Source organism: Hermetia illucens, chromosome 6 (genome assembly GCF_905115235.1).
Source record: "Hermetia illucens chromosome 6, iHerIll2.2.curated.20191125, whole genome shotgun sequence".
Taxonomy (NCBI): domain Eukaryota; kingdom Metazoa; phylum Arthropoda; class Insecta; order Diptera; family Stratiomyidae; genus Hermetia; species Hermetia illucens.
In genome coordinates, this window is record NC_051854.1 from 71,079,124 (window position 1) to 71,102,247 (window position 23,124).

The following is a 23,124-nucleotide window of genomic DNA, read 5'->3' on the forward strand; positions in this document are numbered from 1 at the left end:
TCCAAGTTGACGATGTCTGGACTTCATTAGCGTCCACGTCACCCGCTTCCCTCTCTTGCGTGTAAGGATGAAGGAGAATGCAAAATTCAGCCTGTAGTCTCCCTCCTTCGCGGCTAGTTTTCGTTCTGCCGAGCCTTCCCCTTCCGTTTGCAGGTAGCCATAGTCGGATTTCGAATTTCTCGGAAGTTGAGAGTTACCGTACTTTCCTTTCTGGCTAGCTTTGCCATGAGCACTAAATATAAGCTTTCCACTGCACATCCTTAATAGCACTTCCACTTTCTCTCATCACGATAATCATCATCATCATCATCAACGGCGCAACAACAGGTATCCGGTCTAGGCTTGCCTCAATAAAGAACTCCACACACCCCGGTTTTGCGCCGAGGTCCACTGATTCGATACCCCTAAAAGTTATCTGGCGTCCCGGCGTACACCATCACTCCATCTCAGGTAGGGTCTTCCTCGTCTTCTTTTTCTACCATAGATATTGCCCTTATAGACTCTCCGGGGTGGATCATCCTCATCCATACGGATTAAGTGACCCGCCCACCGCAACCTGTTCAGCCAGATTTGATCCGCAACCAGACGGTCATGGAATCGCTCATAGATTTCGTCGTTATGTAGACTACGGAATCGTCCATCCTTATGTAGGGGGGCCAAAAATTCTTCGGAGGTTGCTTCCCTCGAAAGCGGCCAAGAATTCGCTGTACTTTCCTTTCTGGCTACGAGGCAGTTGTAGGTACTAAGTGCAGGCTTTTCAGTTGATGCCTCATAGTCATTAGTGCATTCGAAGGCCAGCTGGAGAGTTAATATTCTTAGGTTCCATGTTCATGTGTGGACACTCTTCGTGCAGCAGCGAACTTGTTAGAGTTGGCGTTTTCCACCGGCGTTTGGTTACCTACTGGCGATCAGTTGGTCTCTGGGTATTGCGAGTTTTCATGCCTTTGTGACCAAGCCAAGACTCAAAGGGAAGAGGGGCTAATAAGTGCATTCAACAGTTTGAATTTCATTTCATTTCTCCTGAGATACTTATCTTGATGTAAATCTTGTGAATTTTCATTTTTTCCAGCTTAACTGGAATCGTTTTAAGCTGAGGTGAAGATGGAGGGTCAATGGTGCTAATTCCCCATTATAAGAAGTGTAGATAAAATCCCCATCGAAACAAAAACTTAACCCGTAATGAAATCCGAAGCATTCAATCTGCCAAATTAGCACTTCTAGCCATTTACAATTCGCCATGTATTGAAAGAGATCTAAGATAAAGGTTCCAGGAAAGATTGCGCACTTATTCAAATTAACCACTTCCTAGGAAGTTATAAAAAGGCCTTTCTGAAGTAATAAATGCAGTAGGGGCAGTGAATAAGACGAGCTGTATAAAAATTAGAGGAAAAATAATCCCGCTTTGGACATCCTTTTTTACGGCAGATATTCTATAATAATTTCGACGCAAATAATTCCAGCACGTGTACCTTTTCCGACTACGTAGGTGTAGCCACTGTCATCAAACTGAAGACCACGCATCTTGCCCGTATCACAACCATCAATGGAAGCACATAATTATCCAACAGTATCAATTGTAAACAATTAGCATTTGATTGTACCTTCATTGGGACAGTCTGCTGATAAATTACATAAGTGAAATCCTGCCTCTGCAGCCAAATGTAGAAATTTATTAGAGCACTTCACTTTTATCCTAACAAATTAAGAGAAAGCAGAAAAAGTTTTGGGGAAGAAGCTAAGCGGATACGCCTTATCATCATCGTTCATCGGATAATTTTCTTCTAATCTCAGGCCTTGGAAGCCGTTAGCCCATCGACTGAACACCCCCAATCGGGTAGTGCAATGCCTGGGGGAGAATTGTCCTTCCGGATGAGTGAGTTCAAACTGAGACTGCAATAGACACCCAAGCGTGCGAATCCAATTTTCTTATTACGAGTAATTTGAAATTGGCAAAAAAAGTGCAAGCTTTCAAGATGCATAACTTCTTTAATGCAATCTGACTGCTGGAAACAGGGGCAAGTACACAGTATGCGGGGACATTTTTCCAGCAGTACCGACCCTGCGTGCTGGATTCTAGGTTCCACACAGCAGAAGTTTCTAAAATCTGGGGAACGTAATGGAAAAGTGCGTACGCATTTGTCTTGACTAGAACACTGAGCTTCCAAGCAACTATTTCACGTCTTGTTACAGCTTTTGCTTTTTTCCGTGCAGCAATCAAATATTTCTGATGAGCATCCAATGCCCTGGAAAGCGAAATCGGTGCCGTTTGTGAAATGGGGCAGAATCATCCCTTCACCACTTCGCTTCCCAGTATCTGGGGCTTACTGTTGGCTCCAGCGTTCGCTCTCGCACACTTGACAATCGCATAAAACTGACTTACTACAGAATTCATTTCGTACGGTGACGTAAAGGACTTTTTGGGGGCTCCTCGTTAGTCAGAGCAATCACACCGCGTTCCAACATCGGAAGCATCCTCTACTTGTCCCGGTGATACATATTCTTCTCTGTCGTGTGTGTACTGATTAAATCTTGATTCGCAATAAAAAACGATTACGCGTGGAAATGTCCGCGTTAGGCATACATTTGAATTCGCGGTCAAATGCCGTGAATTGATCCTCCACTTTCCGGTGGTTATAAACGTGTATTCCGCAGTAGATAGCCTGAATGTACGGTTTATGATCGGAAATGTGCTATAGGTGTACACTTGTGATTTTGTCGTAGAAATCCTTGCAACAGTCAGCACCTGCAAATCAAATAGTTAAAGGATTTTTGCCTCTCGAATACCGCGGACGGCACTATCTTCGATCTTAGAAGAAATTTGGATGCTGACCACAGTTTCCCAACAAGTTTCCTAGCCAAAATGTTTTTATTCCCACCCCGTGCACAAACCAACACTTCCTACTATTACCAAGCAAGTTAACAAGAGCGGATTAAGTGCAAATTTAACCTTCAATCTTACACGAAATTAGCCCCTTTTAGCGTGGTCTCAGTGAAATGCTTTTGTAAGGAAGCAGTGAATGCGGGGGTACGTTACTTTCACTTGTCTTCGCAGAGTGTAATGGATATCGGGTAAGGTGTTTTGCGACGAACACGGAATATGTGAATTAGTTGATAAAAGGATAATACTCAAGTTATCCAGTTTTAACGTCTCGTTCGCAAGTTTCTGAAAGTTGAGTGAAAGTTAAGTGAAACTGTGTCGTTTCTTGCAAACAGAAATTAGCACAAGTGCTGGAATATCGTGCAATTTAATAGATTGTCGTGTCGAAGTGAATTTGGGGCTGGTTCAAATATAACTTTCCAAGAATCTTAACCAAGTTGCGGAAACTTCTCTTTAAGGCTTCAGGTAACAATTTTCTATCTAATTATAATAACTAATAAGGTATTTCAGCGAAAATCAATTTCGTGGTTCATCTTACACGACAATCTGAGATCTTGAAATTCTTTCTCAGTATTCCGTCTTTGAACTTATTATCCTCAAAAGAATTAGTTGAATCATAAGCTCTTGTAGGAAGAGCGAAGGATGCCATATAACTTTGATGAAGAATCTTTGGTTCATGTACTTCAAACGTTCGATCAATAAGCAACTTAAACTTTTCGAGTCGGAAGTATGCGAAAGTTTATACACCAAATTTAATTAAGCATCGAAAAAGATTCATCGTAGGAGGCCATAATGCAAGAGTATGATCTATACTTCACTACGTAACATGGGAAGTGCTTTTGGGTAATGCCATTGCTTAGCGATTCTAGAAGACCCATAATAACATAGATTGGGATCTTTTAGGATAGTTTTTGCAATTAAGGCGAATTCTCGAGTTTTATTCAGATAAATAAATCTTGAACGATGAAGTAGATTATAAGGCTTGTCGATTTGTACTATGATTTTGTTACTCAATCTCGCTGCAGACCCTCCTACATAAGCCCTCCTACGTAGCCCCTAGTCGAAAATACGACTCTTCAAACGTAAAAAGGTGCCACAGATAATCTTCTGATAATTTGCTGTGCAAGAAAAAAAACCCGCCTTTCTTAAATAAATTCAATAAAACTGCATTTACATTAGATGCACATAGTTTAAGTAAATTTAATGCAATTAAACAGAAAATTGCTTAGTCTGTAATTATTTCTGGTTTCGACCACTTTTTGGGAGTGCCTAGACTTAAAAATTGCGTTAAATTGCTGACTTAACTCACTAACTGAGTTGCTTACCTTTATTCGGCTACTATCGGATATGCCTTTTCCTCCTTCTTCTTTAGCCTTTGTCCGGTTCGGTAGCGGAATCAGATCATCTTAATGGATTACGCCATTTTTCTATTTAATAGACTAGATCAGGGTGGAGTCGAAATCCTCTCAAACCTTCATCTAGCATATCAAGCTATTGTTGTCTCGGCCGTTTCCCTTCGACTTTGATGCGCACATTAATCTTAGCTAGTGAGTTCTCATGAGTAGAAATTACATTACCATACCATCGAAGACGGAAGACGTAAACGTCCTCATTGCTAATGCGATCGCAGCACGTTACGCAACTGTTCCAACGAAACTTCTTTATCTCCATTACCGAGACGCACCATTCATTGCTTTTTATAGTCGGCTAGCACACTGAACTACAGAGGAAGATGTTGATGCATTTGAGACGTTTGTTGATACGTTGATCACAAAGAGCACTAGTTGCAGAACGGCACTTCATTCAAGTTGTACTGATGCATACGCAGTACACCATTGACTGATAGCATTGATTCGAGATGCTTAAATCGCTCAGTTCCCAACTAAATCACTTTTACTCCCAGTGGGATTGCTTGCTTCATTAGGATCGGTCTTTAAAATTCTGTTTTGTTTTGGTTCAGTCGTGGATCACTTTTGTCGTGAGACGCTAAGAAATCAACATTTGTATAGAGCAGCGTGTAAATCACTAGAAGTTTCATCTGCGTGTGACAGTATCCATTACAAGAGCAAAGTGCAATGTCAAGAGGCACCTCTTTGATGAAGACCGACAGAGACACGAAAAGATTTTAATTAATTCTTTAGATCACTGTAGGCCAATTTAACCTTGCACGAGTTCTTGTGGCACCTAGGTTCTGGTGAAAAGCATAACAGATGATTTGCATTGTATATGGTCAAACACTTTTTCTCAATCTGGGAATCTAATGTAGAGAGAGTGATGTTTCTCACAGTTTTTCTCCATGAATAACTGTAACCCAACATGCAATGCATAAGCAATTCTGCAGTTCCTCACAAACTTGCCCTGGTTCAAATGGTGGCTGTCAAGAATGCGTTCAAAAACTTTTAAGGAATCAGATATTATCCATAGCGGACGACGACTTCAAGATACAATGTTATCTTTGGGGGTCGCGTTTTCTTACGACTTAGATTTTGTTCTACCCTCTTCAAAAACGCGATTGAAATTCACTGATGGAAGTTGGATCCCAACTCTTCGCTTTCCAAAGCTTAGCTGCGATATCAATAGGTCCTGTTGTTTTTCTCAGTTTCGTTCCTTTGATTGCACCCTTGATTTCTGCCACAGCTGGTATGGTTGGTAGGGTAGTATCAGTGACTACCCCAAGGAGTCCAATTAGCATGGCGGTGCGCCGTTTTGATGCCATAAACTACTGAAACCATGACTGCTGTTATGAGAGCAAGGAGGCAGAGTCCAGCCAGCTCAGATATTCAGAGCTAGTCTGTAGCATTCACGAAGGAAAACACCTTTCCCACCCTGCAGCTAAAGATATCTCTGAGGTTGTCAAAGAATGGTTTACCTAGTGTCCGTGGCCTAACTCTACCTAGAACTAAGCAGTAGCGAAGGGAGTGCAAGACGCCGTAATCTTGTATGCATTTGCAGGAGCGTGTCACAAGAGCTCCTGCAGTCGATTTTTGTTATAAGCGGGGCAAATCCTCCTTGCCTTGGCACTGATGGTGAGCCTTCGTAGTCTAAGGTCCGCTGAGTACAAGGCTTTAATGGTCACTTGGCTGCCCTTCAGAATAGATATGCTACGAGTGGGGCTCGTATCATGCCCCAGCCTTCGACAGGCTTCCAGTATCGTCAGTTCTTCCGTTTGGAATACACTGGCGAAACCGGGTAGACCATACGACTCGGACACACTGTGTTTATTCGATAAAATGCCTGTATCTACTATACAGTCTATTTTTGATCCATTGGTGAAGAATACTGAGTCATATCCTTGCCATACCACTTTGCCCTGGTTGGAAAGTCCAGAGCAAAGTTTCTCGTGAAGTTCAGCTTACGTATAGCGAAGTGTTACAATGGCCGTAAGACTTCGCGGTCCAACATCCAGCACTTTTTACGTTGTGTTAATTACATGCGGCTTGCCAGTCAGTGGCTGTAAAAGATGGCGGTGTCCTATGGGAATATAATTACCTTACTTTTTATTATTCTCAATATCAAATATAGGGAAATGGAACACTTTATTTAACGCGTCGACCGCGTATGGGATGAAATCGTTCCGCGGGCCGATCCACTCACAGGTCGTTATTGTCCCGTTTTGAAAATTCCATTCAGCCTCAATTTAACTCCTCTTTTCTCCGCCACCTTTTCACGCAGAAAATTGTAGTAAGTAAAATTTATTTCAGTATCCTTTAGGCTTTCCAATAAGTAATTGCGCTTAGACCTCTGCCGCCTTTTTCTTTGGCTCTAATAAGAAAATGGATAAACGATCCTAGCTACTGTAAGAAGTTGGCCACATTATCCAGTTGTGTGTTACCAATTCGTGGATTCTTTTGAGAACAGAAAATCATACTTTGACTATACAAAAGGACTGCAGACTTAAACTAACCAAACACCTTGTAAAAATATAATACCCTAACCGTCCTATTTCTCATTCAGTTTCCTCCCTACAGCCAAATACTCGTTGGGTTGGGTGGTTGGGGGTTGGGGTTAGGATTGGGCTGTATATCAACTGCTTCCACCCTTTCCACCAAAACCAGGATACTTCAAAATTTTTTTTGGTAAATATACATGTCTGTAAATGTTTTCTGGGTTATTTATATATATAGTTCCTTGTTCTTTCTTTTTTTTTCTTTTTTAATTTTAATATTCTAAATTTCCAATTTTTTCACTTAAATAAATACTTTGCTTGAGTATATTTCTATATACCCTAAAATCTAGGAAAAGTAAAAAAGGAAAAAAAACACTCGGAAGAAAGGTTAATGCCATTTAGCAGGATCGGAAGCCAATACTCGCGTATTATAAAACTTATAATGGGTGTCTGCATACTCCGCGAACTAGGGCTGTCTAGTCACAGCCGCGCACGGGATTTTTCCTCGTCACCCTTATTATGTGTATCAACTACTTGCCCCATGAGACCGGTTTTGCATCTGCCTTTCCACCCACATATCCATTAAAGCATACCCTGCAAACGATTATACACGCTACAGGTCTTTTCACCAACTTTTCAAACTATTTTCCAGAAGGCGCTTTTCTAAGTATTGGGTCGACCTGTATGTCGCTCGGCGGTGAACAAATGAATTACGCGGTTAGCTGATATAAAAGTGAGCTTCATCAGCTGATCATCAAACTGCTCAACTGCTTTAATGGCATCACGGAAACCCTCAGAGAAGGTGTACTTACTCCAACTATATGTTATTTATCTCCAAATCGGGTACGCAGTGTTGACTTAATTCCATCTCCTTCAGCTGATGGCGTTTTGATTGATTCGAAAAATGCTCGATTGGGTTCAGATGGGAGCCTTCGGCAGGTCATCCTATGTCCTAAATATTGTCATTCTCTAGGAGAATGATGGTTTCCAGGCTAAATGTGGTTGTGAATAACCCTACATGCCGATGAAACGTTGGGAAATCAGGACAAAATATGGTCTGATAAACCACTCCATGTAACTCTGAAATGTCATTCTTTAAAAAAAAAAATGCTTTAATTTTACCATTAACCTGATACAATCCCAGACCGTCAGTTTCCTGAAGGCAAACATTGGAATTTTTCTTTGTTTCGATTGTCATTAAGAAACTACACTTTACATCCCTTCTATGCAGACGGCATTGCCTCCTAGTGTGCTGTTACGATCTTTAAAGAGTACTCTATTATTACTCCATGACACATTCAAGACATAGCCACGTAAATCTTAAGTGAAGTCCAGGATGAGTTCCGGTCAATAGAGCAGGCTGCAGCCCTACATTGGAACTGCTAGTCTTTGTGCAAACAACTCCTGATACTTTGTAATAATTCCGCATGTAATATGGCCTAATTATTGTTATCAACGAGCAACAACTGGTCTCCAGTCCAGGCTTGCCCTACTAAGGAACTCCAAACGAGCCATCAAGGACGAAGAAGGCTTACAGTTTCATACAGGCAGAATCAACTAATCAGACGCTGCCTCACATTTATCCTGGGATTAAAGAAACTCAAACACAGATGTTAACGCTCTTCTTCTATACATTCGCAGAACACAACTTGACTGCGAATTATATAGCGGTGAAACAGCGTCTAATGAGTTGCCTCTACCCTGGGCGAAACCGTCAGTCATCTTTTTTTTTAAACTTTGGGTGCTTAGCTTAAAATGACGGGTCTTGGACCAAGAAAAGTGGGACTAAGTTGTTCTCCATTTGATCCGGTCCGACATTAAATGGATAGGCACTAAGGATCCCTCAGTTCTCTACCGTAAATATCGCCCCTTTCCGGGGTGGATCAGCCACCAGTATACGGATTAGGCGATTCATCCACCGCAGCCTATTCAGGTGGGATTTATCCACAACCAAACAGTGATGGTGTCGCTCATTATTTTCATCAGTATCCTCCTGTAAGGAGCCAACAATTCTACCTAGGGATCTCCACTTGATCACATCAAGGAGTTTCCCACTTTTCTTCCCAAGAAGCCAAATCTCTGGGGAATACATGAAGACTGCTAACATGATTGTCTTGCATAGAAAGAGCCTTGATTCGACGGCGAGACGTTTTAAGCAGTATAGTTTTTGTTAGTTACCATAAGCTCTGTTGGTTGCCAACAGCCGGGCGAGGATTTTCCTTCGGCTTCATAGTTAATACATCATCGGTTGTGACGGACATCATAATTTCAAAGTTGTATTCTCAGTTGAGCAGTATGATTTGCTGTTGTTGTTGAATTCATTTTTGGAGTTGACATTGCCACAACATATTTCGTCTTGCCCTCATGGATGAAGGCAAATTGTGTTATACATCATGAGATCTTCTTCGATGGTGCTACATCCCAAATCGAGCCTTGTCCTCCCAGGTACAAAACATCTTGAAATTGATCTTCATTCTGCGTCTACTGGGCCCTTCCAACGTTGTCTTGGCTTCCCTTTTTGTCGGCTATCATCAGCATTCGTTTCGGAATCCTTCCCTCGTGCATTCTTTCGATTTGGCCAGTCCATTGTAATCTCTTGATTATGACTAAATTGTACCTGATTCACCGGCATCTCCTTAATATCGGACGAATATGCTGTAGATGCGTAGTTTATTGCATCTGTGTCATTATGGGGAGAACCCATAAAGTGCTTTATGAGCATTAGCAAGCCGCCTTTGAATTTCGTGTTTTTCGTTTCCGTTTTTCGAGAGTTGGGTTCCTAGATAGATAAATTGGTTCACCTATTCGAAATTATACTAGCCAATTGCAATCTTCATATTAGAAGCCGCCTTTTGAGTTTATGCCATGTATTTCGTTTTGGATTCATTGATCTTGACAGCCAATTCACTCGCAGTTGACGCGAACTTCTCGAACACTTCCTTCGCACGATCGTGCAAGAATATTCACGTCGTCTGCGTACGCCACCAGTTGTCCGAACTTTACTAGTGACGTACCTCTGGTATCAACTGAGGCCACCTTCTTTACAACGTATTCAAGCACCAAGTTAAAGAAAGTGGGGGCCAGACCATCTTCTTGCTTGAGTCCTGACACTATGGTAAACCTTTATGTCAGTTCATTTTGGATTTTTACCTAGCCCTCGTTGGGCTAGGTGGGATTTTGAGTTCGATTGTTATTCTGTACGGAGCATTAGGGGTTTACACTATCGTATACTTCACAAAAGTCAACGAGCACTTGGCGCACATCGATGTCATTTCCGGTCGTTCTCCCCATGACGCCATTATCGTCGGCAAAGGTCACTAGTTGGGTGTACTTGAAAAGCATTTTACCTCTTGTATTCATTTCAGCATTACAGATCATTTTTCCAGGGGCAATGTGAAAAGGATGCAGGACATCCTCTTTTCTTAAATCGTTGTTGAGAGTGAAAAATCTTCTAAGTGATCCTGTTAGTTTTATCTGTCCTCACACGTCCGATCTGTTGCTGATTTGCCTGGAATGAAGCCTCTTCAGTAAAGGGTGATGACGTTCTGGACTTATGGGGCAATCCAACTCAGCAAGGGAACAGAGAATATCTTATAGATGGTACTCAACAATTTGATACCTCTGCAATTGCTGCACTGAGTGAAATCCCCCTTTTTAAGGTTTTGTGTAAACACGGATGTTACGGAAAACTTTATTTCGGATGACTCCACCTGATTAACAGAGGGGATTCATTGTGTTATTATTCAAGCCTGGGACGCGATGACAACGAAATGGTGGCGTTCGATTAGGAGGTGCCAGTTTTATAAATAGGACTATATAATTCTTGAAGCGTGTTGAAGTATTTCAAGATCGTCCATTCAAATCACCTGGGAAATTAACTTAAAATGCATAAAAATAGCACTTTACCATCCGAATTTTGAAGATGATAGATGCTCCAGGTGTGCGTGTGCGGGGGAGAAGCTATAGGTTCTTAGCACTCAGGCCGTGGTGGCCCCTTGTACTCGACACCCTCATCTAACGTCATCTGATGTCTGATGCGTTCATTGGTAGGGCATGCACATAGGAAATGCTCCGTGGATTCCACTTCCTCATTACAGAAAGGACACGTATCATCTTGAATAATTCCTATTTTAAGCATATGCCTAGCTAGTGAATTATGGTCTGTCAGAATGCCCACAGTACTCTTGTAAGTCCTCCTGCTTTTCGGCAGGATAAACGGTTCTGACACCGCTCGTCAATCACCCAGTTTCCCGTCCTTAGGATCGCATATACTTTTGCTTGAAAAACCGTTACATATTGTCCCAAGGAAAAGCCTACTTCTCATGTTTATTAAAGAGGTAGACTCCGAGTCCAGAACTCTGTTCTGTTTTGGAGTTGTTGGTGTAGAAGACTTCCGTATATCCCGCCACGCATTCCTCTGGGACTTCTCAGTTCTCTCAACGTTTTACGTTAACTTTATATCTTCTACCAAACAGATGTACGGAGCCCGAGGATTAGAAGGCATTGTAAGAAATGGATTCAGTACTCCCAGAAACTCTTCCAATGTTCAGTGCCCCTTAGATCCGTTGTTTCGCCATGGATCTAATAGAATTAGGTAATTTAATTGCAGTGCTTTGAATAAATATATCCAGGGACTGGGCAAATTGAGTAATGCATTTAGAGCTGCGCCAGATGTCGTGATCATTCATTGGTTAGTCCCAGACACAAAGTTCTTTGTAGTGACAACGGTGACAACCTTTTTGTCTCACTTTAACCTACCACACTACGGACGCATAAGCGAACATTGGCCTAATGATATCTACATGTTTGTTCAAAAGAAGAACGGTTGTACCCCTCATCTCTGGGAGACAAAATCCATCCAGTTTTCTCCTTTTTGTAAATAATACCATCGTGGTTTTATTTGGATTAACTGATAGGCCATGCCTGAGGAACCAACTATCTATTAAATCAACGGCACGTTGTATATTGCTACACAACGTTCCAAGATCCCGAACAATAGTAAACACATCCACGTGATTAGCGTAAGCTTGAGCGCGCTTTGGCAAATTTCGCAGTTCGCATAGTAGTTAGTCGATCAGCATACTCCACAGAAATAGCGACAGCACACTTCCTGAGGGGCAGCCTTTCGTTGCTTCTGCTGTTAAATAGCGATTGACACCCACTCCAGCATAGCAATCTCTGCGTTAGTATAACGAAGATCCACTTTATTGGAGTTTCGTCAACACCATGCTCTCTGGCGGCATCACAGAGCTTTTCAGTTCTTCTCGGTCCCACGAACATAGGGGCGCACTCTACCTTTACAGTTATGAGACCAAATGATGAAATCAAATTCTCTACACTTAGATTGCATTTGCTGCTGTCCCAACTAATATTTTAAGCATTAGGATCACAACCTCTTAACAATTCGGGACCACTTGATTCTGCATACGCTACCAGATACCTTAGTTCTTGCATCGGTGGAGGATACAAAGAATCATAGGGTAAATGACACCTCCCTGTCATCAGAGAACTAGCCTGGAACCGTTTGACACATTACTTCGGGCTAGCCCTCCCGCTCTCCCGGCTTTGGGAGCCTTCAAGTCAGGGAATTCCTTTCACCAACGGGAGGGGAGGGGAGGAAGGGAGCTGTTAGTTCAGGGAACCCCTCACCGTCCGATCCCTCTGCCGGTCGAGTTCAATCTTCTTCGTAGTAAGAAGAGCCCGAACATAATGCGCAATACGATTCCAGCTGCCAGCGCTCTTCAGCATCTCTCGCACAATGTTATCTGGAGAGAGCTCCCCTGTGTCTGCATAAAGCTGCTGGCGGAGGCCGTCCCACCTCTCGCAAGAGAAAAAGGTGTGTTCAGCGTCATCCGCCACTCTATTGCAGAACACACAATCAGGAGATCGCGCCTTCCCAACCCTGTGCAGGTAAGACTGAAAACCTCCATGCCCACTTAGAAGTTGGGTAAGGAAATAATCAATCTCACCGTGCTTTCTGTTCAACCACGGATCTAATTTGTCGATGAGCCGCGCAGTCCACGCCCCTTGGCTCATTTTGCCAAGAAAGTTGCCACTCGTTAAGGGTGCGTTGACGTTCTTCACGGGCAACCACTTCTCTTACGGCGGTAGATAGCTTTGCGCTCCTTGGCAAGGAGGGCAACGGGGATCACTCCCGCAATCACCATCACAGCCGGTTCGGAGACCGTGCGATAAGCAGACGCCACTCGCAAAGCTCCCCGCCTCTCCACTTGAGCGAGGCGTTTACGATGCACCTCCTTGTCAAGTGCATCAGCCCATACCTCCGCACCATAGAGAAGGACGGACTGCGTTGCTCCCATGAGGAGACGTTTCCTAGTTGATATAGGGTCGCCGACATTCGCCATTAGCCGACTCAAGGCCGCGACTCCTGCTGCAGCCCTATCCGCTGCTGCTTTGATTTGCTCGAAGAAGCTCATCTTCGAGTCGAGCATTAAACCAAGGTATTTAATCACTGGTTTTGACTCTATAGTCAACTCCGGCTACCAACGTTATTTTTCTTCCATAGATATAATCACCCACATTAAGCCTGATTTTAGCCACAATCAAACGATCGTGATATCGCTTGATCAACCATCATCAAATTGCTCAACTCCTTTAATAACGGCGTGAGAACTCCTCTCTGACTAAAATCGTGCATATAGTAAAACATCCCTCGGCTCATTTCAGGGTAAAAGGGAAAATCATTCGACCTAAATCGCTGCAGGTACTTTCTGTAACCACTATTCACTGGCAGGAATCGGGTCAGTTGGTAGTTAATCTCGCTTGCGGTCGCTGAATCTACTCCTTCATACAGGGAATTAGAATCTGTGTGTAGTGACCCCTATGTGAGTCATTCCTTCTTTCCTGCCACTTTCCCAACGACTCCCACTACGCCACCTTTCAGTATTCCGTATCCTGGATTCATTTTCCTTTTATCGTACAGACAGCGTGCCTCACTTGCGATAATGTCCATCGGGACCATTTCCACAATAATATATCCTGCCCTGCCTGAGATCAAATTTACCCTCCTCCCAGTGCTTTTCCACGCTAATGCTTCCTCCCAAAGTGGTGCCACATGTAATAGTATAGAGCAAACACCTCCGGCCACAAATAATCTGCGACTGTATCTTGGTCACCATCCGCGCTAACAATATCTTGGTGTTTGCCGCTTTCTTGCGTAAATCATCACCCGCAGATATTTAATAACAGGTTTTGAAGTGATGATGTAGCCACTAAAGCGAATACTTGCTCGTATTCTTTTTCCTAGGGTTGGTAATCAACATCGCCTTCTTTTGTTCGGTAGGGTCAAACTGGACCATCTCCAGTCGCGCTATTATGGCGCTAATGGTTTTGTTAGCGTACACTTCACCACCTTTAGGTAATTTCAAAACGGCAACCGAGGCTAGATCGTCTACGACAGTGATTGGCGTAGCCTCCTTTGGAACAGGAAGTGCAAGGACCCTACCACGACCAAGACCACGTGTACGCCGTCGATCGCTGAATAAGCTTACTCCGAATTGTCGCTAGGCCATCCCTATATTTTATTATAGGGAGTAGGCTATTGTGGATGACCCTTTCACGCGTCTTTCCTAGCAAGTCGATGAAGTTAGGCCGTACTATAATAGATTGCCCGGTTGCTTATATTGGCTTCGGTAGCAAAATTAGTTTTTGCCTCTTCCACCGAGTGGAGGGAACTCCTTCTACTATGCATATATAAAATACGATAATAAACCAGTAAGGTCTGCTCTTAACAGCGAGCTTAAAGGCTCTATTCAGGACAGCATCCAAATCGGGGGCTTTATAATCCCCGATTCTCGGGCAAATCTAGGCAAGAGCTTTATCACTATCACGAGTAGAGGATGTAGACTGGTCAGTTGTGGTGTTCGCGTCCTCCTCTTTTTTATAAGAACCCTGTATGCTATTCCTCAATATTTTGGTCAACCTTCGCAGAAAATTTCTTGATGCAATCTCACTTGCTGATATATATAGCCCACTTAAGCCTAACTGGAAGTTTTCCGCTTCTCGTAGATGTCTAGTCGTCCTCTCCTTGTTAGATCCTTCGTCGATTTCCTCGCTTCACCAATAGTTTAACAGACTACTTGCCAAAGCTCGCCGACTTGACATACTCTCATTATGCGTTTCGTTACTTGCTCAACCTTTTCTGAAGCCGTATCGCCGGAATTGTGGCCTTTCAATAGTATTTATGTGAATGCATTTCCTTTAAACTTTTCCACGGGCCAGTCCTGATTTCCTTCTCCACGGATAAGCCCATCGCACCACGGCCCATTTTCAATTAGGACGAAATTTGGTTGATAGTCGCTATGAGAGTGCTTACTGACAAACCAAACCAATCTCTTCGCCAATGTGATACTCGCATATGTCAAATCGAATATTGAGTCCGAGCAATACAGTGAATACATTTCCGGTATTTGCAAGCACCAAGTTTAGCTCCGCCTCGAGGAAAATAGGATCCCCGGTGTTCGTAGTTCGACTGCCCCATTCCACAGTTCACGTGTGAATTTTGTCCAGAGACTGTTTTAGCTCCAGCATCAAATCTCCCTTTCAGGAGCGTTCGATTCGGCTGACGCTTTCTCCAAGGTCCATTAGCTCCGGATCGGATTTGGCCTTTCTGAGAATATCAGCCTAAGTCACATCCCCTTTTTCGGGGCCTTAGCTTCTTTTACGTTTCGCACTTTTCTTTCCGAACTGCGAACCTTAGTCCTTGCTTCCTTGGTTCCGTTTTCAGGCTTTACCTCCTTTGAGTGAATTGGAGCCGACGTCGCTGGTTCCATGATGTCTGCCATTTTGTTTGCTTTCCTCTTTGCCGATGAGGGGCTTTTTTGCCTTTTCACGTCCTATGAGGATCCATACGAATTGTTCGCTCCCTCTCTATCCCTTTTTTCAAGCTTACCACCCTCTAGATTTTGAGTAACCTAAGTAACGCTTGCTTTCTTCGAAGCATTTCTTTCGACCTTGCCATTATTGTACAGTACACGATTGGTTTTCGCCATATTTTGGATGGCCTGGTGCACACTGTGTTTGCCCTTTGGGAATACGGACAACTTTACAATTTCCCTCCCAGTAGGGCGAACGATAATTTGTCCGTATTCTGATACTGTTCCTATGTTTGGTTTTCCCGCTGTGCAGTTCCATATTTATTAGCCAGGATTGTCGAGATTCTCCTAAATTGATCCAGAACTAGTTCTTGTGATATTTTCCGACCAGGTGACCCCACTTTCTTGGGAGTGATGTACTCCTTTTAAACGCCTCTTTTTCCTCTTAGTTTCAGTATTAGATGCAACGGTAGTGAAGTAATCTACTTTAGAGGCACTGCAGTCAAGGGATATTGACAATCGGGAAACTGCTTGCCAATCCCAAAAGCCGGCACTGTGACTCATCGTAAATTTTACTCTCCTTTTTCCATCATATTGGTTTCTTCTTCTAGGTAGGTGTTTTTCTCTCACGCACCCGACCTGCGCCTAAACATGCCCATGCACGCACACCCCCAAATTCGAATAAGCGCATGTTCATACGTATTCGCCGAGCATTCCTTTATCAAAGGGTAGCATAGGTCCCAGGGCGAAACGTTGATTGGTACCCACGATGGAGCATAAAACCTGGGAAATTCCTGCTGAACTAACACCAACAGCTCTACTATCAAACCCTATCTCCACCTCCACGTGGTGACCGCTGGGAGTCCTTTCGTAACGAAAAGCTGCAGACGGAGAAGGATGAAGGCGAGTCTCCCGCGCCTAAAAACAGGACAAACTGTACCAACTGGTCTTCCAGGTTGGAGGTTGGGTAGGGCTGACAACCCTACACGGAAAACCGATGTTACGGAGCCACGAAAGGAGCCTCTGACAGGATGGACTTTAAAACGAAAAACCGGGCAACGACAACGGATCAACGATTTGCGCATTTTCTCATGGAACGTGCGCTCCCTGTACAGAGATGAAGCTGATGACCAGCTAGTCGATACCCTGTCGCAATATAGGGCTGATATAGCAGCGATACAAGAGATACGATGGACAGGGACCGGTTTCCTGGAGAAGAACCACTACACCATATATTATAGCGGTCATCCAGTAAACCATGTGCTCGGAGTAGGTTTCTTAGTCAGCCAAAAAATGAAACCTGCTGTTATCGGCTTTGAAAACATAAACGAACGGCTATGCCGTCTGCGCTTGCGAGGCAAGTTTAGAAATATAAGCCTCATTAACGTTCACGCCCCTACAGAGGAGACTGCAGAGTCGGAGAAGGATACCTTCTACGAGGCAGTAGAACCAACCCTCGAAGCTTGTCCCAGATATGATATCAAAATCATACTTGGGGATGTTAACAGCCAAGTAGGGAAGGAGCCCGTATTCAGGCGATACGTTAGCCCCCATAGCTTACACGAAAAAACCAATGATAACGGACTGCGGATTATTCAATTAGCAGGGTCACACGAAATGGTTGGTACCTGGTTTGCGCGGAAAGCGGTCCACAAACATACGTGGGCCTCTCCAGACGGGACCACTTTTAACCAAATTGACCACGTGCTGATCAAACGCCGCCACCTCTCAGCCTTGATGAATGTCAGAACATATAGGGGCGCCAATATAGACTCGGATCACTATCTCGTTGGCATGGTGCCATGAGCTCGCATAACACTACCACCTAGAATCCCCTCTGACAATCAGGCGAGAGTGAACATTGAAGCCATCCACAGCACAACCCTCGGCGACACCTGTAGAAGGGAAAAGGATGCCGCAATAACCGCAGTCAACAGAGGACCTGGCGATAAAGCATCAACAAATGATCTTCACAATCACCTGAAGAACATTATCATGGATACGGCCACAAACATACTTGGCCCCGGCCGCAAAATGAGTCGGAACAGCTGGTTTGACGATGAATGTAAGCTAGCAACGGAACGGAAGAATGCCGCATACCGAGTAATGTTGCATTCTCAAAGAACGCGGGCACGCGCAGAGACTTATCACGAACTCCGTCGAGCGGAGAAGCGACTTCACAGACGGAAGAAGGAAGCATGGGAGAACCAACAAGTCTGTGAACTAGAAAAGTACAGGGAGCAACCGCAGCAGGGGCGGAAGTTTTACTAACAAGTCAGCAGGATGAAGCCTTATACACCTCGATGCTCATCCTGCCGAAACAAAGAGGGAAATTTGATTTCCGACAGAATGGGCATATTAGAGCGATGGGTTGAGTACTTTGATGAGCTACTGAACAACCAGAATATCGGCGAGTCGGAGGTCCCGCCAACTGGAGACGACGGACAAATACTGCCACCACCAAGTTTAGGAGAAACAGTGCGTGCAATTCATCGGCTAAAAAATCATAAGTCGCCAGGAGCCGACGGAATTACAGCCGAATTGGTTAAATATGGAGGCGACCAGTTATACCAAGTGGTTCATCAACTTGTGCTCAAGGTATGGAACAATGAATCAATGCCTGGCGATTGGCAACGAGACATTATCTGTCTCATACATAAAAAGGGAGATATCACACAATGCACGTATCACGTTGCTGCGTACCAACTACAAGATATTCTCCACTATCTTGCTAGGCCGGATAGCCCTATACGCCCAGAACATCATTGAATCATTATTGAATATGGACAACAGTTGCACCATCTGTTCATCGACTTTAAAGCCGCCTATGATAGCATAGCCAGGGTAAAACTGTACACGGCCATGAGAGAATTCGGTTTCCCGACGAAATGAATAAGGCTGACTAGGCTGGCCCTGACCAATGTGGGAGGCCAGATAAAAGCAGCAGGGTCACTCTCAAGACCGTTCGACATCAACAACGGTCTACGACAACGGGATGCCCTATCATGCGTCCTCTTTAACCTGGCCCTCGAGAAAGTGATCCGTGATGCTGATGTAAATGCAAGAAGTACGATCCTCTTCAAGTCCACCTAACTACTGGCCTATGCTGACGATATCGACATCATGGGTTCTTCCCATGATGTCATGCCCGAGACGTATAAACTGCCTTCATCCATATCGAGCAGGCGGCGCGAGATCTTGGGCTGCACGTCCATGAAGGCAAGACAAAGTATATGGTGGCAACGTCAGCACCGAAGACGAATCAACCAACAACATCAAACCGCACTGATCAAACGCGAAGAAGAATAAGGATAGGAGAATACAACTTTGAGACCGTTGACAACTTCTTCTATCTAGGGTCGAAAATCACAACCGATAACACCTACGAAGATGAAATCCGCGAACGGTTGTTGTCAACCAACAGAGCCTATTTCAGCTACAAAGACTGTTCCGCTCGAAACGTCTCACCATAGGGTCAAAGCTCTTACTATACAAGACTATGATCTTGCCAGTCCTCATGTATTCCTCGGAAACTTGGGTTCTTAGCAAGAAAAATTGCGAACTCTTGGCGGCGTTCGAGAGAAGAATCCTTCGAAGAATTTTTGGCCACCTACATGAGGATGGACGATTCCGTAGCCTACACAATGACGAAATCTATGTGCGATACCATGATCGTCTGGTTGTCGATAAAATCCGACTCAATAGATTACGGTGGGCGGGTTACTTAATCCGTATGGATGAGGATGATCCCACCCGGAAAGTCTATAAGGGCAATATCAATGGTTGAAAAAGAAGATGGGGCAGACCCTGCCTAAGATGGAGTGACGGCGTAGATCAGGACGCCAGACAGCTTTTAGGGATATCGAATTGGTGGACCTCGGCGCAAAACCAGGATGTCTGGAGTTCCTTATTAAGGCAGGCCTAGACCGGATACCGGTTGTTGCGCCGTTGATGATGATGATGATTCTTTTATCCAAAGGAACGTGCCTGTTGGGAGATCTGGCGACTCCTCTACGTCTACCTGTCGGTTACAAGGACTTTTCTCAGAAACAGTTACGCCTATTAACACGAAATTCGGTAGAAAGGTTGGAACTGTGGAGCCCCATATATGCGGAGAATTATATTGTTGCACATTGAAGCCACGTATAAATGGGACCAAGTTTCTTTTACTGAATATGTTCATGTGGTGTATCAAATAAAAGGTCTCGAGGAGTACTTTTCGAACCAAATATTAGTTTTGACATTGGTTTCAGGGAGAGAGAATACAGCCATCCGAAAGGGGTCAATTACTTTACGGCCGGTTCTCAGAAACTACTCAACGGAAAAATCTGAAAAAAAAATAATGGTAGTGGCGGAAAAACTCTAGTGTAAAGATCAAATCCAGTTAATAATAGTAAATTCAGCTCATCCAGATTTCTAAAACATAAACGAAGATCCAAAAATTGTTTACTTATACTCGTTCTTTATTAAAATTATTTATTAAGGGGCGGATTTGCACATTCCGGCGATTACTTGTCGCCTTCTTCAGGGCTTAGGTTTTGTTCCAAACTGCCTGATGCAAAACATGTTTTGTTTCAAACCTAAACACTGAGGAAGGCGACAAATCCAGTTCAGAAGATATTGGAAGGAGAGGTCTGGGATGTTTAACCTTATCACGCGTATTCCTCAGACCTAACCCTGTCTGACTTTCATTCGTTTTTTTCGATGCAGCAGGAAAGGATAGATTAGGGTCACTTCAAAAGATAAGGATTTCTTTCGTCGAGTGATCTCTAATTTGCTGGAAAATTTGATGAGGATGTTAGCTTGTAATGCCAAATATTATACTTTCGTTGATAAAGTTACATATTTTTCAGTTTAAAAAAGGCGGACTAAAAATGTAGAATGGTCATCCCTTTCACTATCACAAAGAGGCTAATTAAAACCCGAGAAGTCTTTTTCGTCGGAAAATTCAAATGTCGTATTATTGTACGTATTCAAACTATAATAAGTATTACTTTGGAGCTGTGCAACATCCAAATATCAACAAATGAAAAAACAGAAACAGAATACCGAACAATCCAACAAAACAAAATTGCATTATGCAAACTATACCTTTCCTTTCATATTCCTTCTGCTTGCGAAATTTCATTACAATTCATTCCTTTCTTTGACAATAAAGAAGGGCAAAATGCCTTTGCCCGGAGAATAGCAAAATCGTTGGTCTTTTCACGTTGCTCAGAAATGCAGAAATTCGACTGCATTTTATTAAAATGTCTTCCAATAAAGCTCACTATACAAATTGGATGAAAATACTCAGCCATTTGTTATTCAGCTACAACTTGTGTTCATGCACACATATTTATCCAAATAGCAGCCGGGCTGGCTTGGTAATATTCCATTAAGATGGGCGTTGTTCACAAAACCTAAAACTAAAGATCCTAGTGAAATTTCATGAATTCCACGGAGTTCTTTTCCAGAAGGATGCAGTTATGCAAGGGGTTGTGTGCAGCAATCTTACAGTCTTTCCCAGAAAAAAATTAAAGAAAGATACAAATGGTAAACACAGATAAACATTATCTGGCTTTTTCTGATGCTGAAGATTAGGGCAGTTGTCCCTGATTTAAAAGGACTTCCAACAAACTTCGAGAATTTAGACGCGGCCAGCTACAACTATGATGGAACATTGGAAAAAGTGCCAAATTTGTTGGACGGAACCCCTTTCGAGCCTCTAGGATACTTCTTAGGTTAGGATGCTCAAAGTGGAGCGTCGATAGGGCAATAACTGCACCGATTTTCCTTTTCTGGAAGAAAAATTTCACTTAAAAATGTGGACCGAACACATGAGAAAACATTGCATTATAGCATCAATAAAAAATTATCTCAATTATCCCAATTTAGCGAACAAGGACAAATTTTACAATTCTGAACGTCAGTTTTCCTCGTTTGCAAGAGATCCATCGCTGATGATTTTTGCACCATTTTCTGAAAGGAACAGAAACTTGGTTTACACTTTGACTGTTGTTCTAGTTTATGTAAATGTTGGGTACTTGATTCCACCCACCACGAATTGAGTATTGAGTTCAATGACGAGTTTACTGGTTATGCTTTTTCCAATACCATGCATTTATCGATTTTTTTGTATGCAGACTGCCGCATAGTCACTTCCTGTAGATACTGCATCCAGGAATGCGAGTGCACGAAAACCCATTCACTATATTTTGATTATCGGGGTCCTTCCTAACATCCTAAACGTACACAACAATCCTGATTGCAAACACCCATTTCTTCCTGACGTAAACTATTCGCTTAAAAATTTTCCGAAAGGTTTTCCGCTACAAACTTTCATGTAAAATGGCAGCAATCAACCGAGCCATTTGAATTTGCAAACAACAAGATGACTTCCCAGCATCCCGTTTCGCTTATAAGCCAAGAAAAAATTGTTCTTGCTTTCGGGAAATTACGAAAAACATCATCTTGCTTCAGAAAACAGGATGCTGGATGAACAAACATGAACTGAATAACATCATCAGTGTTATCCTTGAATATAGTACGGGATAAAGGATAAGTCCAAGTAAAATCGAAAATATACCCGGATGCAGAGATATGTATTACTCATCGTTTCACTTCGGGTATTTTAATAAGGCTATAAAAATTATGGGAATTTGGAAGGAATAAAAGTGGGTCAAAGTATTGTTTTAAGGTCCTGCGCTTTCTTCTTCCTTCAATAATCCACTAATGTAATTTATTGGGAAGTTGATAGGGCGGTCTGCTGAGACATTCGAAATGTAGTAAAATCCTTTTATGTAATAAAGAGAATTTATTGACTTTGGTTGGTTTTATTTGGAAATTATTTCTATTCAAATGGCTATCCTGTTTCATGGCGTTACTATTGAGATTTACATCATTTGAAGGTTTAGATAGAAAATTTATTGTTTGTCTGCAATCACTACGAAGACACAGTCGTATAGGCAGTCTAATAGGGAAGTTTCCCCTACTCCATTCCACACTTCCTTCTAATTTTAACTTAATTGGGATAATTTGATTATGCAACATAGTATACTCCTCACATCTAAAACAATCGCGAAACCCGTTCATTCCAAACAGGAGGCAATATTTCCTATAACTATCGTGTCTCATAAGAAACTGTGTCTCCAATGTTTTCTTCACTCGATCCATTTTTAAGGTTTCGTGTAAAACAAAACCTTATTAAAATCGTCTGCCTGTCTCTCTTCTTTTTTTAAGCATGTGAAAATCCCAGAGTGTGGGATTTCCTCCCGCTAAAACTGACCCCGCCCCCCCCCCCTTATTTTGTGTATTACATCGTGGGGCGTAGTTAGCTTACTTTAGCTCGATCTCCTTCCGTTTACCCGCTGGGCTCGTAGCCACGCTGTCCTCACTTCTTGTACTTCTCGCAGTTTATCCGCTGAATCTACGTTCACAGATTTGATCGCATCCCAATCGTCCTGGTTTCTGGTGATAGCACTTCACCTAGAGTTTGCTCTAGGCTCCTCCTTTCTTCCACGAACCTCTGGGACCATGTCGCAGTT

At 43.1% G+C, this 23,124-nt stretch overlaps 1 protein-coding gene across 1 annotated transcript in view; it reads left to right on the plus strand.

Moving 5' to 3' along the window:
* Positions 1-2,211: 2,211 nt before the first annotated feature.
* Positions 2,212-23,124, plus strand: part of LOC119660162 (zwei Ig domain protein zig-8-like) — a 241,780-nt gene continuing 220,867 nt past the window's right edge. Inside the window, exon 1 of the mRNA XM_038068566.1 lies at positions 2,212-3,343. The gene's annotated coding sequence lies outside the window, so the exon portion shown is untranslated. The remainder of the gene's footprint in view (positions 3,344-23,124) is intronic.